The sequence below is a fragment of the Rhipicephalus microplus genome, chromosome 1 (assembly GCF_043290135.1).
Source record: "Rhipicephalus microplus isolate Deutch F79 chromosome 1, USDA_Rmic, whole genome shotgun sequence".
Lineage (NCBI taxonomy): Eukaryota > Metazoa > Arthropoda > Arachnida > Ixodida > Ixodidae > Rhipicephalus > Rhipicephalus microplus.
Window position 1 is genome coordinate 74,341,633 of NC_134700.1, and position 19,746 is coordinate 74,361,378.

Here is a 19,746-nt window from a genome sequence, read left to right on the forward strand (position 1 = left end):
CGAGTACACCGTGGGCAGCTGGAGCGTCCTGGCCTTGCCTGACTTCACGCGGTCGGGTCCGGAACCCGACACCGCAGTCGCGCGACACCCAGGATCTGCACTCCAGCCAGCTCGATCTTGTCTTGTCTTGTCGCCTAGGATATCTTGGCTCATACCCACATGGGGGATTGGCCACACTGTACCTCATAATAGATAATTTTTTACAACGCTTGCTAAAAAAAGAAAGAGAGATTAGATAGGAACAATAATAATGTTCCTTTGAAAAAACGTGAAAAAAGTGCAGAAGATTGCGATAAACAAGAATATATAGAACAAATTAACAAGAATGAGGAAGGGGGACAAAGAATTGGATATATCTGGCAGTACCACTAGCAGCGTATTCTTCCGGTTGCCTGAATGCATTTGTGTAGCGCTGACAGAATAGCACTGCGGCCCACACCCGACTGATTGATGATTGATTTGTGGGGTTTAACGTCCCAAAACCACCATTTGATTATGAGAGACGCCGTAGTGGAGGGCTCCGGAAATTTTGACCACCTGGGGTTCTTTAACGTGCACCCAAATCTGAGTACACGGGCATACAACATTTCCGCCTCCATCGGAAATGCAGCCGCCGCAGCCGGGAATCGAACCCGCGACCTGCGGGTCAGCAGCCGAGTACCTTAGCCACTAGACCACCGCAGCGGGGCGGCCCACACCCGACTGACTGGCTCCAAACGATAATAGGGTGGATGTATTGACTGGCAATCCGAGCATACCAATCGGTCTTTCAAGAATTATTCGTCGCAGTGAGGCGAAGCGGCGACATGTGAGAAGAAAGTGATCTATTGTTTCCGGTTCATTGCAAACTGCACATAGGTTAGTTAATAAAAATCCTGATTTGTTGAGATAAAAATTTAACCGAGGAACTCTACAGCGAAAGCTTGTGAGGGTCACCACACATTGACGGGAAAGGCATTTTTCGGTGTTCCATGTGAATTGCAAGTGCCGAAATTCTTCAGATTGTAGGGGAGACGTTTCGTTGATTTTTAAGATTAACAGGCGTTTGAATTGTTCGGCAGTAATAAAAGGAAACTGTGGGGCTACTAGCACCACCGGGAAATTTAAAGATGCCGAAGCAAGCGAATCAGCAATTTCATTTAGTACAATTTTAGCATGCCCGGGGACCCAAATAAACCGAACTTCTGATAGGCTATGCGGTACGAGAGACCAAAATATCCTGAGAAGAGGAGACTGCTTTGCGGACGTTAAATGTGTACATACAGACAAAGCATCCGAAATAATAATAGCTTTTGATTGCTGATAATTTAGTTTTCGAAGAGCCAATGTAATAGCCAGGAATTCTGTGAGATAAATTGGTGTGAAGTCAGGCAATCGGAGCGCAAAAGAGCAATTAAGCTGATGATGAAAAAATATACCTATTCCAGCCTTCTGAAGATTTTGCGTTGCATCCGTCGAAATTACTACGTATTTAGGAAAATGACTTAGATGGTCTTGAAGGAGGGCCTCCAGATTATGCTTTGGAAGTAACTTGGCATTTTTCGGAAAAATATCATCGAAAATTAAGTCAACTGGCACCGAGCATTGGGTTTGGGGAGTTAAATGCTGGAAGGAAACGTGAAGATTTGATAACAGAGATTCGACGAAAATGACTTGGGGTCTTTGATAACGAAACCACGGGCGCTGAAAGAAAGAAACTGGATGTTTCATGAAAACTGTCTGTGAACAGAAGAGGGGCGCATCGTAAAGTTTTAAAAATGTTTGCACAGTAAGCTGTCGAAATCTAGCACCAAGTGGAATGATTCTAGCTTCCAAATAAAGCACGCTATTCGCGACACACCTAGGTAGCCCAAGACACAGCCGCAGAGCTGTCTCTTGGGCTACCTAGGTGTGTCGATCTCGTTCTGCCCCCGACTGGTCTTCCTCTTCTTCCCTCTCGTGCATTGGCAGTGCAATCTTTCGCGCAAACTTCCTTTTCCTTTTGGCGGGCCGCGGTTTCATGTGTGACGTTTCGCGCCAACGTCATCATCATCTTTCCGCCGCTCAATTGAGAAGCACCGCTGCCGTCGCCTCCGAGCACGTTGCACATAACACCACGGTGCCACCACACTTCACAGACGCCACCACGTCACTATACAACACCACACCTTCTTGTCTCTGTGTCGTCGTTTTGTTCTCGCGCTATATCTATCGTCTGAAGAGGGACCGTATGCATTCCGAAACGTAGAGACAATGTTCAAAGTTCCAAAGATCAGAAGGCGCTTCGAAACACGTGTTTTCTGTTTTCTTCGGGGCTTGCACAGGCAAATGGTGTCTGCAGAAGGGGTCGTGCATTTTCTTCTACGCAGCGGACGTACAATGAGCACTGGAGTGGCGAGAAGAAAGGTGGCTTTGCGTGCGGCTCGTTCGTCAATGTGACCGCAGACCACGGAAGCTCTGCAGCTGAATCCCATGGCGATATTAGTTTAAGCACATACATACGCTGTGGTTCCTGCATTTCTGAGTAAGCCTTATAGCGTGTGCGCCGCCAGCATGGTCGCCAGTTACCCCGCAGTATACCACACATATGCAGAGACCCCAAGCAAGCATGACTGCCATGCAAAACCACCTATGGCCTGAATGTCTAACGAGACGGAATGTTTTTCGAGAAGAAATGTCCAATAGTGGACATTCCGTCTAGATAGACATTCTGTCTCGTTGGACATTCCATCTCGGTTGGACATTCAGGTTCGTTGGACATTCCGTCTCGATGGACATTCCGTCTCGGTTGGACATTCAGGCTCGTTGGACATTCAGTCTCGGTTGGATAGTCTCGGTTGGACATTCAGCCTCGCCCGTCACGTGACCCACTGGACATCCCGTCTCGTTGGAAACTCCGTCTCGTTCGGAAAACGAGACTCCCCAGTATCGGGAACGAAAATGTCATTTGAGTTTCTTTCATAGCGGATCACTTTAGGGGCCGTGGGCTGTCATTGTATTGTATAGTCCAGAACATGTGTCAACGGAAGGACGCTTTCGTAGACGACGTCGGAATATCCCAAAAGTAAGAATCACGTGAAACATTGCCTACTCAACTAGCAAGGAATGCAGCCGAGAATGTGTGACCACAACACTTGTGAACGCGAACGTTGCAGCTACAGGTGCTGGTGCTCAACCACGGTGCTTTCGGTGACGTGAATGCAAAAATGGGGGCCGAAACGGGGTCCGAGAAGACGAGTGTATGTTCGCGTGTAGTGAACGCCAGTAGTGTTTATTTATTTCTTCAAAACGCCTTACATGTCCATTAAAAGGCATTGAGTAAGGGGGCATCAGTAAATGCACTGCAAAAATACAAACAAAAAGTAAAAAATAACAAAGAGACAAACAAAGAAAACAAAATATAAACATCAAGATGCAACAAAGTTATGTAACGGTAAAACGCAATGAAACCAGGTTAACACAAAAAGTTTCAAGATTTGAGATGGACACAACGCGATCTGGAAAGCCGTTCCAATGTGCTATTGCTTGAGGTAATGGCGATGAGTTAAATGCCTATGTTTCACCATGAACGCGCAAGAAACTGCGAGCATTGTGAATGCGTCCAAATGTGAGCAGAGGAAGATGAAGCGGCAAACAGTGGAATTTATCACTGTATATGTAGGTATGAAATCATAGAGTTTCATACAATAATGCCTAGAGTGGAATCTGGCGCTAGTGTCTACGCGGGCTCCTTAAGCAGCGCTTGTACCCGCATGGGAATGATGGGAAGTACAGACTTCGGATCTGCTTCGGATAGATCACCGTCTTGAAATTCGCGACGCTTGTTTTCTGAGTGTGAAACAAAGTAATATGAAGCTACTTCAAACTGAAGCTTGCTTCACTTTTTGTATGCAAACTTTATTGCAAATGGTTCTTGTGACTAGGCGGTAAAAGAGAAACCTCGACAAATTTATCCACCAAGGTATGCATTGCTCTGCTAATGCAATCCAGATTTTGCATCAAGATGCATTAAATTATTTCTTACAACATTTAAAAACAAACAATCTTGCTTTACCCTCGAAATTATGCAATATCTATTTATTGAAATAAGGGCACAGTATCAGGTGAGGAACACTTAACATTTTGTCTGCTGCGATGCCAGGTGCGTCTGTTCCAGTGCTCTGCCCTTAATGCAGGTCTTGTTTTGTTGTGAAGTCAAGTCAGAAGAGCGTGGCGATGCGTCTATTTCGCGTCATCGTCGTTTTGCAGTTGATTTCAACGATTTTTGGCAAGACGCACTAACAGCAAACGTGATCTCGGTGTAATATCCTGCACTGGCATGGGATGCTACATTTACGCGCAGCGGTGAGTGGACGACGCTTCACTTAAACTGTCAAACACGACTTATACAGCTCCAGCGTTGCAGTAAATCGAGGGGCCTAGCAGTTTTTAGCTTCTTTGAACAACAAAGGCGCAGCTTAAGTCCTTTGCACCCACCCCACTATCCACTCTACGCAAAGAACGAAACTGAAACTGCAAAAAAAGATCCGTAGACAGTTCATTGGCTAACGCGATCCAATCCGAAGCCTGTACTGCCCATAATTCCCATGAGGATACACGATCGCAGCGCCAGACTCCTCTCTAGGTATTACTGTATGAAACTCTATGTATGAAATAAACATAAAAGGTCAATGACGCGGGGTTGATCCAGTGACATAAATGCAAGGTCTTGTTTTATTAGGGCGATGCTTGAACAATAGTCGTAGTTACCAGCGATGAATCTCGCTGTCGTATTATGAAAGGCTTCCGACATACTCACAGGGTAATCTTGATGTGGTGACCATGTCGATGATGCATACTGCATTTGTGGGCGAACATAAGTTAGATATGATAAGGCGCGTACGTTAGAGGGAGCGTTGCGCACGTTGCTGCGAAGGTAGCCGAGAGATTGGGAGGCTTTTGAAGAGACAGCTGCTATCTGCGTAGTCCAAGATCAATCTGATGAAAGGTGAACACCGAAATATTTGTACGATGACAGAGACTGGTCAAAGGTGAATACGTTACCTTTAGGGAGCATATACAGTATACCCTAAACGTTAGATTAAACACGATGAACTGCTTCGGAATAATAATAATAATAATAATAATAATAATAATAATAATAATAATAATAATAATAATAAATCCTTGATGCACAGCTAGCTTTAGCAGATAATGCATTGTATTCAGTCCTGGAGCCAATTTCGTTCGCGGTGGGACGATTTCAAAATTTCAGTCTGAACTTCTAACGAGCGATTAGGAGTTTCTTTTCAGGAGACCCGTAAGTTTTGGTGATGTATTAGTGGCTTTTATGCATTGCACTAGCTTACACATCATTGTTAGTTAGTGATGTGTTTATAGAGTACACCTATGACAGTTTAGGACGAAGTAGAAACAGCAATTTATGGTAATGCATGTACAAAACTCGTGGAATCTTTTTTCTAAAGGAGAGAAGAACGTGTAGTTAAGCAAGATACTTACAAGCGGAAAACTGAATAAATCTTGATCCTTTATTTATTGTGTGTTTCATAAACGTTCGAGATATACAAAGATAACTGTATACAAGGACATAGAAGTGGGTTGTGGAGCATGTTCTGACACATGTGCAACTCCAGGCCACCTTTATTACAAGACTTCGTGATTCACATTCAGCTTCGTCTACAGTTATGTACCCAATCAATGAAGAATGAGTGCAATGCTGTGGCTTCGTCGTTCATGTAGATTGAAAAGGGACAAAGCAGCACGATTCGCGAGCATGGAGCCCCGCTTCTTTATCATTTGCATTGAACTGCTTTTGTCCTCAAATGCCACTTCGGGTTTTCCATGAATAAATGTGGTTAGTGCAAAGGTTATGAACGCCAAACAAGTTATTCACAAAAATGAGAGAGACAGGACGGGCGATTGTGAACGCCTTGTGAGGGCATTGTTTTGTGCTGAAAATTTCGATAGCTATGCATCATATCGCCGAATTTTAAGTTCTGTTAAAATGTTGCATCGATAGAGGCGATAGAGACAGGACGGGCGATTATGAACGCCTTGGGGGGGCATTCGTTTGTGCTTAAGGTTTATGATAGCTACGCACCATATCGCTGCATTTCAGGTTCTGTTAAAATGTACCATCGACAGAGACCATCAGATTTTGTCATGTCATTTGCTACAAATTAAACAGCGGTTGCGTTATTTAGGGTACCTTGGAAAGTTGTAGCGGCCAGGTTTCAAGAAGGAAAGGAGAAGAAACGCAGTGTTCATGCCATACGTGACGCTTCATCACTCGGTAAAACTAATATATTCAAGCTTTAATGTGGTCACAATCAGAAGGGCGTTTAAACTTTAATGGCATCTTCGAATTCTAGAGTCACCGTATGAGATATTCTCTAATTTCCCAACACGTCTGCAGTTCAGTCATACCGACACAACATTGCCACGCCCGCATTTTTGTTTTTGTTTTTCAACCGCCTTTCTATTCATAGACAGATTTGAAGTGCCGAAGCACTTTCGGAAAAAAAAATGATTGATTGATATGTGGGGTTTAACGTCCCAAAACCACTATATGATTATGAGAGACGCCGTAGTGGAGGGCTCCGGAAATTTAGACCACCTGGGGTTCTTTAACGTGCACCCAAATCTGAGTACACGGGCCTACAACATTTCCGCCTCCATCGGAAATGCAGCCGCCGCAGCCGGGATTCGAACCCGCGCCCTGCGGGTCAGCAGCCGAGTACCTTAGCCACTAGACCACCGCGGCGGGGCGGAAAAAAAAATGGGGAACACGTAACTTATTTTAAACTGTTGCAAAATTAGACATTTTTGAAAGCTATTTTCTTAAGGTCTACAAACTTGAAACCGCATGAATTCATTCTTCATTAGACATGCATTTCAGGTAAAGAAATCTTCCTTGAAACAAAAATATTTGTCTTTTTATAGCATCTGTTTTCGAAAATGACAGGTGACGAAATTGGTGCCTCTGTGTTGGTGAAGTTTGATATTTTTTTTCTCGTAATTTATGCCGTTAATCATAAAACGAAGTTGACTTTCGGGCTAATTGGTGAGAGGTGCACTAAATATAAAATAGTCAATGAAATCTAAAATATCAACTTTTGGACCCGTAAGAGTAATCGCGCGTACACGTCAAAGAAATTCCCCGAAGCAGTGGCACAGTGAAGCAGGACACAGCTTTGAACATCTGAAATTTTGCATACTTCAGTAAAACTACCGATCCGAAAGAAACAGAAAATATAGAGTCATACTTCAGTCAGAATTTGTATATACTACAGCCAGCAGGTGTAGATCGCTCCTTATAGGAGGACTTTACTGCTTGAGGACGCCTTATCGCCTATTCTGACAGACTTCTTGCTAAATATCTGAGGTATATCGCATCCAGGATGGGACAGGGAAGAAGAAACATAACACAAACACAGCACTCGTGCAACATAACAAGTCCGCCATGCAACCTTAGTCGACTACATTCCTTGCTAAGGTTCCCTCATTGAGGTCCTCCATGGTGCAACCTGAAGTTAAGGTAGCACTAAGGCACTTACGCGAGAATAGCGCTTCTCTGCAGTACTTTATCAGCGATACTTCGTCCCATTTCTTGTTATCAATCTATACGTCGCACATCTGCACAAGCTCGCTATCCTTATAGTTCAAAAAGTGTCAGGCGTGTTTTCGAATGTGCGACTTCACAGCTGTAAACTTTCGTCGCTTAAAAACGGCAAAGTGCGAAGAGGACAAGATTTTTCACACGAATATAGAAAGACATGGTTGATGCTTCTGGTATAGGAATCAGTAAAACGCGAAAGTAAAACGCGTCGTTACCTATTGTTTACTGTACAATGATATAAGAGAGCTTGCGCAGTGTCTATTGGTTCTGACGGCACTGCTTAACGTGAATGTATCTCCATCCCGAAGACTAATGCCCAAAATAATGATCAAACAAACCTTTGTTGTCATAGATGTCCGCGGTAGCTGGTTCGCTGCCATCACTAATTGGACGACGAGCTTGGGCACGGTCCTGGGCACGGTCCTGCAAAGAGGGCAAGACGTGATCGAGAGGCACGACCTGCCAGCTTACAAAGCTTAGCCTTCCTCACCCACTTGGACAGACAAGCATAATATTATGTGTGGTGTTTATCGTCCCTAAACCACCACATGATTATGAGAGACGCCGTAGTGGAGGGCTCCGGAAATTTCGACCACCTGGGGTTCTTTAACGTGGACCCGAATCTGAGCACTATTTTTGCCTCTGCCGAAAATACAACCACCGCAGCCGGGATCCGATCCCGCGACCTGTGGGTCAGCAGCCGAGTATACCTTAGCCACTAGACTACCGTGGCGGAGCTCAAATTTCAAGTTAGTAATATTGGTTTTGTACATTTTATATATATTCTTCTATGCGAGTGTTTATTAAATGTGCTTTTTGTTAACAGAGTCATGTCTCAGTCCATCGCCCGCAGCAGCAGCCACACGTAATCCTGCGGGTCAGCGGCCGAGTACCTCAGCCACTAGACCACCGCGGCGGAGCTCACTCACTAGAACTAAGTGATGACGGTGTTGTACACATCTTTCTATCAGTTATCATTGTCGCCATCACGCAACCGCTTCGAAGTATGACACGAAGTGGAAAAAGCGAGTTGCTCATCAAAATGTCTGCTTTTGAGTTACGTTGACTTCCCAACTTATTGCCCGTCATTTTGCTGCATAAAGCTTCCATGTACGCAGGTTATTTCCACATACACAAGCAATAATGTTCGACCACCCATCACCGATATATACGAAACCGAAACTGAAAGTACCACTTTTATGTCAGTTATAAAATTTGATTGATGTGCTGTATTTGTGGTTAGTGAGCAATTATATCAACAGCGAACACGTAATCATGCTCTAAAACCGCTGTAACCACATATTTTTCAATCATAAAGGTCACAACCTTCTCATCAGGTGAATGCGTAACGTAATAGATTGTAGGCTTATGCCACAGGAGCGAAAGAGAGACACGCCTGAACGATAACCGATGCCAGCCCCGGAACGTGAGCCGTGGCTTCACGTGCCACGGCCTAGCGCCTTCTTTATTTTCTTCTGTTGCCATCGCGCGCTCTCCGGTTTGCGCGCCGCCCGAACGAGGGCGCTACAGGGCCCCCCCGTGTAGACTGGAAGTCGGAATGTGACATGCCGTTTGTGGTATTCCAACGGAGAGAGAGAGAGAAAACTTCATTAAAAGGTCAGTCAATTGCTCAGGCATGGCCCGTTGCCCCTAGCTGTCGGCCGGAATCCCTTGGGACGCGGCAGCAGCAAGGGCTTGACTGATGATGTCGCGCTGGACGTTGGGATCTGGGCTGCAGAGCAGGGCCTCCCAGGATTCTACAGTGCGAGAACCATCGTCTTGACTTGGACATGTCCACACCATGTGGACCAAATTCGCTACGTCATCACAAAATTTACACTGGGACTGGAAAACTGCGGGGTGCCACTTGCTGTAAAGTGCGGGGTTTGGAAAAACCCCGGTCTGTAACTTTCGCCACAAAATCTCGTTTTTCTTACTTAGTGAATTGTCCGCTCTCGGGTATACTTGCCGATTCAGCCTGTAGTGTGCGACGATTTCATGGTATGTGCGCATATACTCGCTTCTTTGTTCGGTAACTTGGGAGGTTCCAGGGGTCGACCGGTAGGTGAGACCTCGGGCGACGGAATGAGCCTCCTCGTTCCCTCTAAGTCCTTGGTGAGCTGGAGCCCAGACAAGCAGAATCTGCTCTTTGGGTACTCCTACCATGTTTAATATACGGACGGCAGTCTCCGTCACCCTTCCCGATTCGTAATTTCTCACAGCGTTTTTGGAGTCGCTGATGACCACCCTGATCCCCTTTTGGCTGATGGCCAAAGCTATGGCCACTTTCTCGGCCTCTACAGTCTCGACACCAAGTACTGTGCAGCACGCAATTAGGCCACCATCTCCCCTGACCGCCACTGCCGTGTGTGCCGCTTTGCTTTTATATTCCGCAGCGTCTGTATACGCGACGTCCTGTCGACCAGTGTACCTAGATTGTAATGCCTCTGCCCTGGCTTTACGCCTGCCTTCGTGAAAGTTAGGGTTCATATTTCTGGGTAGCGGAGGTATCTTTATCCTGTCCCTGATCTGTATCGGTATGTCTTTTGAACGCGCTTGCTCACGCGTGGGCTCATAGCCCAATCTCTTTAATATTGCTCTCCCCGTTTTAGATCCGAGTAGTCTTTGATGTTGTGCAGTCACAGTAGCCTCAATTAGCTCATCGAGTGTGTTAGATACCCCCAACTTCATAAGTCTGTCAGTTGACGTGTTTGGGGGAAGTCCGAGCGCGACTTTCACACTTTTCCTAATAATGGTGTCGAGTTTGCCCCGCTCCGCTTGGTTTAATTTTAAATAAGGTGCCACGTACACTATCCTACTTATTATGAAGGTCTGCACTAATCTAAGAAGGTTCGCCTCCTTCATCCCAGCATGCCTGTTTGCTATTCGTCTGATGAGACGACATGTCTGATTAGAACTGGCTTCCAACCTAGCAAGAGTTTCAGAATTCTTACGGTTCGCCTGAATCCTTAGTCCAAGGACACGGATACTGTCGACCGCGGGGATCTCTGCGCCGTTAACATACAAGTGGATGTCCACTTCAGGCCTGTTGTGGAGCCGCCGTTTTCCGGCGGGCATGAGGAAGAGTGCTTCCGACTTTTCGGCCGAGCATTTAAGTCCTTTGGGCTCTAGGTACTCCACGATTTTATCAATGGCGATTTGCAGAGAGCCTTCAATTTGGCCGTCACTGCCCTTGTTCATCCATAATGTTATGTCATCCGCGTAAATGGTGTGATTTAAATTCTCAATATCCTTTAACTGTTCAGGCAGTTTCAACATCACAATGTTGAAAAGGGTGGGTGATAACACCGAGCCCTGAGGTGTCCCCCTGTTGCCTAATTTAATGTCCTCGATGAATTCTTCCCCGATTTTTAAAGTGGCTGTCCTGTTCGAAAGGAAGTCCTTGACGTAATCATAAAGTCGCTTTCCGACGTTCAGGGAGCTCAGATTCTCCAAAACTGATACGTGCCTCACGTTGTCAAATGCTTTTGCCACATCTAAACCCACGATAACTTTTGTGTCTCGCGTTGGCTTGTCTATAATTTGGTCCTTGAGCTGTAGCATCACGTCGCACGCTGATAGTCGGGGTCGAAAACCGAGCATGGTGTCCGGATACATACCATTGTCTTCCATGTACCTATTGAGCCGCGTCTGAACGACATGCTCCATGAGCTTACCTACGCAAGACGTTAACGATATCGGCCTAAGATTCTCGAAACGGGGTTTTTTACCCGGTTTAGGAATGAAAATTACATTTGCGAGTTTCCACTCCTGCGGTATCGTCCCTTTTTCCCAACACTCCTGCATGTACGTTGCTAGGTTAGCGATGGACCTATCGTCTAAATTACGGAGCATTTTGTTAGTCACTCTGTCCGGCCCTGCCGCTGATCTAGTCCTTAGCCGATTAATCTCCGCTCGCACCTCAGCCAGGGAGATAGGGGCGTCTAAGGCTGCGTTTTCCCGCCCTCCATAATCTGGGAGAGGTTCGGATCCGGCGGGATTAATGTATCTGCTCCGAACTTCTTCTAAGAGTTCCTTCCTAGTACCTTCAAATTGGTGTGCCATTCGTTCCAATTGTTGTTTAGACGCTGTCTTCGTGCTCTCCGGATCTAAAAGGTGACGAAGAAGTCGCCACGTCCCGGACGTACTTATATTTCTATCCATCTCCTGACAGACGTTCCCCCACCTTTGCTTCGTGAGCGTGATGGCGCGCTCTTCAATTTGCCTGTTTAAAGCTGCTATTTGTTTCCTGATACTCCGATCCCATCTCCTCTGTTGGAGTCGGTTTTCCAAAGCTTTCTTTTTCTTCCAAAGATTTACTAATCTCGTGTCTACCACTTCGTTGTCCTCCTCGGTTTCCACCACTTCAGTGGCTTCCTTAACAGTACGTAACACCCCATCGCACCACTCGGCAATGTCGGAAATGGGAGTCGGGTCGCCCCTGAGGTCCCTGAAAGAGTCCCAATTTACGGCCTCTACCCTTCGTTTCCGAGGTGTTGCCGGGCCTCCCTCTACCACTATTTCTATGATCATGTGATCACTGCCTAGGTCCTCGTTTGTGTTGCACCACGTGGCACTAGTGCCGCTCCCCGTCAGGGTAAGGTCGGGTGTGGTATCAACCGCGACACTATTTCCCTTCCTCGTTGGCTGCAACGGGTCGGTTATCAAGTCCAGATAATGAGTTTGCATGTCATCCCACAATTTCCTGCCCTTAATTGAAGCCTGCTTATATCCCCATGCCGTGTGGTGAGCGTTAAAGTCACCGACGATCAGCAATGGGTTGTTCTTACTTTTACGACGCGTAGAAGCGAAGAGATCCCCAAAGTCGCATCGCCTTTGTCTCGGAGAGCTGTACATATTTAATACGAACAAGCTAGCGTTTTTCTTTTTTTTTGGGGTATTAGTTCTATGAGAACATGGTCGATGTGTGCATTACCAATGTCATGCTGCACCGCCGTAACGTTTCGCCTGACCAGGGTGGCCACCTGCGTACTCGTGCCTTCGCTTACATAGGATTTATAACCCGGCAACGTCGCCTTTCTCCCACATTCATGTAAAGCTATAACATCCGGTCGATCCCCTTTCCTCAGGAATTCCTGCAGAACCGCACGCTTGCGCGTGAAGCCTCTGCAGTTCCATTGCCAAACGGTGTTCTTACTGAATCTGTGAGCCATGATTGCCACTAAGGTGGTTCATCGGCCTGCCTAATACTTCTTGGGCGAGCTGTTCATACGCCCGATCCCTCTTCGCGAATTCTGTTTTAAGTTCCTCGGTAAGTTTATTATCCCGCTGATGCAACTGCTGATTCAGATTTTGAAACATCTCGAACATTCGTTTCTCGAAGGCCTTACGCCATTCATCGTCCTGGGTAGATTTGGCTTCAATGTTTGCCTCCAGTTGCGCTATTTTCATGTCTATCACTGTCGCTACGTTCTCCTCTATTACGGGCTTTTCCGCTTCTTTTGCCCTCTTTTTCGCTGGAGGTGGAGTAGCGCTCTGCTCTTCCGGCATTTTTATATTTTGATTCTGTGGCATTCGTTGTAGGGAAACCGGTGTTGTGTTAGACGACTTAATAGCTATTTGAAGCTCCTCTATTTGCCGACTCATCATTGCTAGCTGCTCTTTAAGCATGCGATTCTCTTCCTTAATGATTAACATTTCTTCATCGCGTTTATCCTGGGAGGCCCTATCTCCCCAACCCACCTTGCGGTTCGGCGACGTGGGTCTCCCACTGTTGAGGACAGCACTGCCGGAAGTCCCCTCGTTTACTGGACCAGTCATTGGTGGCAGATCTCCTTCTTGTCTTTCCGGTAGTCTTGGGAAGGAACCTGCTCTTCCTCTTGACCCTCTTCGATGCTTCGACCGGCTCCTGGACCGTTCTTTGATCTCTTCCATTCTGCACGTTTGTGGATCGGCGTCTTTCGCCTTCCGCTCTTCTTCCATTCGCCGCCAGGCCTCCCACTGTCTCTTCTTTATTGTATAAGGGGTCCTGAAAGCTTCCTTGCATTTCCGATCTGCTATCAGATGACCTTTGCCACACAGCTTACACTTGGGCTCACATGCATGGTCCTCGGGTGGAGCTGTCATTCCGCATCCCCGGCAGCGAACATGGTCGCTGATACACACGTCCGATCTGTGTCCTAGCTGGCCACATCGGTAGCACACCTCGTATCGTTTCTTATAAAGCACGCACTTCAGCGGTACGCCGTAACAGTACATCCACCTGGGCACTGTCTCATTTTTGAAGATGATGACCGCTGAACTTGAGTTCCCCAGCTTCCTAACACCAAGTATCGGCGGGTTCCTTGAGTTGTCGAAAGCCTCTGTCAGTTCCTCTACTGACAATCTCGGGTCGATGCCGCGCACCACACCCCGCCCGCTATCCTCGTGCGGCGCGAGGTACGCCGTGACGTCATAGCTCTTGCCATCAATCTTGATAGACTTAATCCTGGTCACCTTCCAGACAGTGTCTATGTCTGGAGTGCTGAAAATCAGGGTGCCTTGCTTGTCGTTAACAATGAACACTTCCTTTTCTTGTCCCTTAATCCACGGAATTTGCGCTGCCATGCGCACCGCCTCACTGAGCCTGGTGTTCGGAATTTTTGTGAGCGCCAGCCCGCACTTCGGACGAATGATTATCTTGTAGTCGTTCGCCGGCAACCGCGGTAAGTACGACGCAATCGAGCGCTCCGCGATCTTGTGCCCCAGCTTTTTGTATGCTGCGTTCGCAGCCGCCGTCTTCTTCCTGTCTTCGCTGGGCTCGGTTCCACTTTCTGCCCGGGCGTTGCCATCTTGGCGTCCCTGTCTGTCACCTCTAGCGGCGTCACGCAGCTCTTTAACATGTTTTCCAACTTTCGTGATCCAGTCAGCGGTTCTAAATTCTTCAGGGATAATTTCAGTACCCTCCACGGTCACCTCCATTGCCGTCGCGTCTCCACAACGGGGCTCTGAAGCGAACGCCGGGGGCGTCGGCCACCGCCGAGCCGCCGCGTTTGTTCACCGCTAGCGTTAGGCTTTGCTGGGCGGAGACGCAGTCGACACCAAAATAGCCATAAAATGCCCCAAAACGTACTCACAGTCCTGAAGTCGTGGTCTAGATGGTCCAGAGAACTTCAGGCAGGAGATTATAGGAGTTGTTTGCTGTAACTGCACAATTTCCACCAGACCAAACAACTTTCCGCGGAGCTGATGCGAGGCACATCCGAACTCCCTGGCCCCCTGGTGGCCATCATCTATTCCAACGGAAGATCAGTCGTAGATGAGAGGCTTTCTAGGGCGGTCTCCAGGTACGCCGGCTTGAGTCGGTCCAAGCTGACTGTCTCTTCACGGCCGTTCTGAAGTAGAGTGGCAGTTTTGGGGGTGCGGTGAAGGACGCGGAATGGTCCGTCGTAGGCTGGTGTCAAAGGTGGTCTGACCGCGTCGTGGCGCACGAAAACAAGTGTTGCAGTGGCCAGATCAGGGTGGGCGAATATGGTCTTGTGTTCGGAAGGTCTGGGTGGAGTGGGCCGGAGGTCTTGAACGCAGTCGAGGAGGCGTTGTAGGAATTGCTGTGGCTGGTCTGGTAGCTTCGTTGACGTGAAGAAGTCTCCCGGAAGCCGTAGAGAAGTGCCATACACCAGCTCTGCTGTTGAGCACTGCAGGTCTGCCCGGATGACAGCTCGTAAACCTAAGAGCACCAGTGGCAAGGCATCAACCCAGGTGGCTCTATTGAGGCGAGTAGTCAAGGCGGTCTTCAGTTGTCGGTGAAGGCGTTCCACATGCCGTTGGCGCAGGGATGATAAGCCGTGGTACGGCAATGTCTGGCTCCGAGGATGCGATTAAGGCAAGTAAACAGCGAGGACTCAAACTGACGTCCACGGTCTGTTGTCACGGTGCCAGGACAGCCAAAACGGGATACCCACGTAGAAATGAAAACGCGGGCAACTGTCTCGGCTGTGATATCTTGAATTGGAACAGCCTCTGGCCAGCGTGTGAAGCGATCGACCATGGTCAATATATATCGGTACCCCTGAGACACTGGTAGAGGGCCCACAATGTCTAGATGAACATGGTCGAAACGACGGCCGGGTGGAAGGAAAGGTTGGGGCGGCGTCTTAGTATGACGGGAAACCTTTGTCATCTGGCAGGGCAGGCACATGCGCGTCCAAGCGCACACATCACCGTTGATTCCGGGCCAGACATAGCGCTGGGTGAGAAGACGTTGAGTAGCCCGAATGCCAGGGTGACAGATGTCGTGTAAGGAGTGGAAAACGGTGCGTCGTAATGAAGCGGGAACGAAAGGGCGGGGAAGGTCAGCAGAGACATCGCACCACAAGCGCTCAGATGATAACGGATGAGGCACCAGGCGTTGTCGGAGAGAACGGGGGTTCTCCCGAAAAGCGGCAAGCTCTCTATCATCCTGCTGTGCCGAGGAGAATGAGGCCCAGTCGATGGTTGGCGGTGGAGAGTCAACCGCGGCTATACGAGAAAGGGCATCTGCGGCGGTGTTGTCAGCTCCTTTCACGTGGGGGATGTCAGTCGTGAACTCCGATATATAAGCCAGATGGCGGAGTTCACGGGGCACGTACTTGGATGAGTTAGTGCGGAAAACATACGCCAGTGCCTTATGGTCGGTCAGCACGTAAAACGAGCATCCTTCCAGGAAATGCCGAAAGTGCTGTATTGCAGCGTAGATGGCTAGTAATTCCCGGCCAAAGACGCTGTAGCGGGTCTCAGCAGGAAGTACCTTCCGAGAGTAAAACGACAAGGGTCTCCACTCGGAGTTGATGCACTGCTGTAAGACGGCTCCGACGGCCACGCTGGATGCGTCCACCATCAACCGAGTAGGGGCGTTGCTGCGTGGATGAATGAGAAGCACGGCGTTAGCGACCGCTTGCTTAGGAGCAGCAAAGGCGGCCTGGGCCTCTGACGACCAAGGAATGGCGGAGGACGGGCCGGCGGTCGACCGAAGGAGGTCGGTGAGCGGTCGTAGCAGTTCGGCACAGTGTGGTATGAAGCGCCTGGAAAAATTCACAAGCCCCAGGAATTGGCGTAATTGGCGCAGTGTTGTAGGCTGAGGATAATCCTGAATTGCTTTAACGTGGGACCGGAGAGGGCGTATTCCTTTGGATGATATGTGATGGCCCAAGAACTCGAGCTCAGATGCGCCGAAAGTACACTTAGAGGCGTTCACAACGAGGCCGTACTGCTGAAGACGTTGGAACAGAGCGCGTAGATGGTGCTCATGATCTTCAGGTGTGCGGCTGGCGATGAGGACATCGTCAAGGTACGCAAACACAGTAGGAAGACCCCGTGTGACCTCAGAAATGAACCGCTGGAAAGTTTGAGCCGAATTGCGGAGTCCAAAAGGCATCCGCACGTATTCAAACAACCCAAAAGGCGTCGTGATGGCGGTCTTAGGTATGTCGGCGGGCTCGACAGGAATCTGGTGGTACGCCTTAACAACGTCCACTTTGCTGAAAATTGTGCAGCCGTCGAGGCGCGATGTAAAATCCTGGATGTGAGGTAGAGGATAGCTGTCGTGGACAGTCTTGGCGTTCAACGCTCGATAGTCCCCACAAGGACGCCAGTCACCAGGATCACGCTTTGGCGCCAAATGCAGCGGGGAAGCCCAAGCGCTTGACGACGGGCGGATAATGCCGAGCTGCAGCATGTGGTCAAACTCCCGTTTAGCAATAGCTATGCGGTCTCCGAACAGGCGGCGTGGTCGAGCGGCTGCCGGTGGACCCCGGGTGACGATGTGGTGTGTCACCGTATGTTTAGGCGGCTGAGTGAGGTTGCACGGTTTAGTTAACTCCGGGAAACTCGCCAAGATTTTTTCGAACGGTGAGGAAGGTATCAGCATGCGGATGGCCATTGGAGCGATGTCGGACAGGACACCCGAGATGGAGAGACGAGTCTTACCATCTATGAGGCGGCGCCGCCGCACGCTGACGTCCAAATCGAAGTATGAGAGGAAGTCCGAGCCGATGATCGGTTGAACCACGTCTGCGATGACGAAAACCCACCGGAAAATGCAGCGAAGGCCGAAGTCGAGGGTGAGAGATCGGAGCCCATACGTTGCTATAGACGAGGCGTTGGCAGCACGAAGCACTTGCCCCTGTGACTTTGAACGATCAGCCTTAGTCGGGGGCACAACGCTAATTTCCGCGCCCGTATCTATAAGGAACCTGGCGCCCGATAGCTGGTCCGTGACCATGAAAAGGCGGCTGGGACGAGAAGGGAGATCACACGCCGCCGTCAGTGATCCCGGCAGGCGTTTCCCTGCCACGAACATGGGGGTGTACACTTCGTGGCTCGGTGTCGGAAACGCCGGTGGTACCAGCAGAGGGGTGGAGGGCTGGGACTCCGAGCATCTCGTGTGCGTGGAAGAGCTCGACGACCGGAACGAGGCGAACGAGTCTCCTGCAGGGGGCTCCGGAGTGCGGCAATGGAGGCGGCGAGTTCGTCGATGCGGGCCTCAAGGCGCGAAATCGCTGTGTCTGCTGGTGGTAAGACAGCGTTGACAGATGGGGAGGTCGCTTCATGAACCTGATCGGCGAGCTCCGCCAGGCGGTCGAGATTGACGTCGCCGGCCGCCGCGAGGACGAGGCGGATTGGCTGAGAAAGGCGTTGGAGGAAGAGCTCCCGAAGCAACGCTGAGTGGGCAGAGACGTCGTGTTTCCCAAGAAGTTGTCGCATTCGGCGCAGTAGTTGGGAGGGGCGCCTGTCACCAAGGTCCCCCTCTGCAAGGAGCTGCTGTAGGCGGACGCGTTCCGAAGGCATGAATCGTTCCAGCACCTTGGTTTTAAGGTGCTGATATGGCGTAGTGTCCGAGGGGTTGGAGAGGACGTCGGAGAGCTCGCTGGCAACGTCAGGAGGAAGGACGGAGGCTACGTGGTAGTAGCGTGTCGTTTCCGAGGCGATGCGGTACAGGGAGAATTGCGCCTCGACCTGATGAAACCAAACTTGCGGGTCCTGTGGCCAGAAAGATGGGAGACGCAGTTGCACGGCCGAGACGTCCTGCGGACGTGAGGCTTGTTCGGTTGAGGTTGCATTCGAGTCAGTCATTGTCTTCGTCCGAGGTCACCACTTGTAGGCTTATGCCACAGGAGCGAAAGAGAGACACGCCTGAACGATAACCGATGCCAGCCCCGGAACGTGAGTCGTGGCTTCACGTGCCACGGCCTAGCGCCTTCTTTATTTTCTTCTGTTGCCATCGCGCGCTCTCCGGTTTGCGCGCCGCCCGAACGAGGGCGCTACAAGATGTTTTTTTACGCTCAAGGACAATTATTTAGGTCTGTAAACTATCAAATTTCCTCTGTTTGACGATGTGCGTGATTTAAATAATGGTAGCAGTAGCACGTTCGATGTTTTTAATCAAATGGAGATCGAGCCTGACCCTTACACTAGGAAAAGGTGCCTCACGAATTGTCAGTGCCATATAGCGTGACAGCACTCCACCATGTCACTGTTGCTGCAAAACAAGCTCCAAAAAAAATGAGTTGCCGCTAAAGAAGAGGTGCACGATAGTAAGGTTCACGATGGAATCTGCTACAAATATTGAGAACTTTAGCCCTTCCGAATATCTTGTCTAAGCACTGCACTTTTTCAAGACTTTCCAATTGATTTTCGCAAAACTTAAATTTCTGACATTTTTTTCGTACGCGACCAGTCGTAGCTCTTTTGCTAATCAAGATTTTTAATTAAAACTTGGTATACTTCCAGGTTTATCACATCGTTAAACGTGCAATGAATCTCAATGAGCAAACTCCTTGCTCATGGTTTAATATGACTACTGGTTATACAACGGTGCCCCTAGAGTTAGCGCATACTTCCTTGGTTATTTATTTACTATGCTTTTTTACTATTCGTCATATCTTATCTGTTTTGATTCATTGCACAGTGCAAAGCTTTGTATATGTTCCAGCAAAATATGAAAAATTTTGAACGAGCAGAACTTGAGATCGTATAGGGCACACTTTTAAGAAAATTTTTAATTTTGAAAAAATGCCATACAACATAACGCTCGCATGTCCCTAAACAGTCGTGATTTATATTGATGACTAATAATTTCTAGGGATTATTGTTTTTTTTAATTTCGTCATTCTGCTTCATACATTCAAACAGTCAGAGATTAGCCAGAGGACCAGCGCGGCCAACCGAATAAT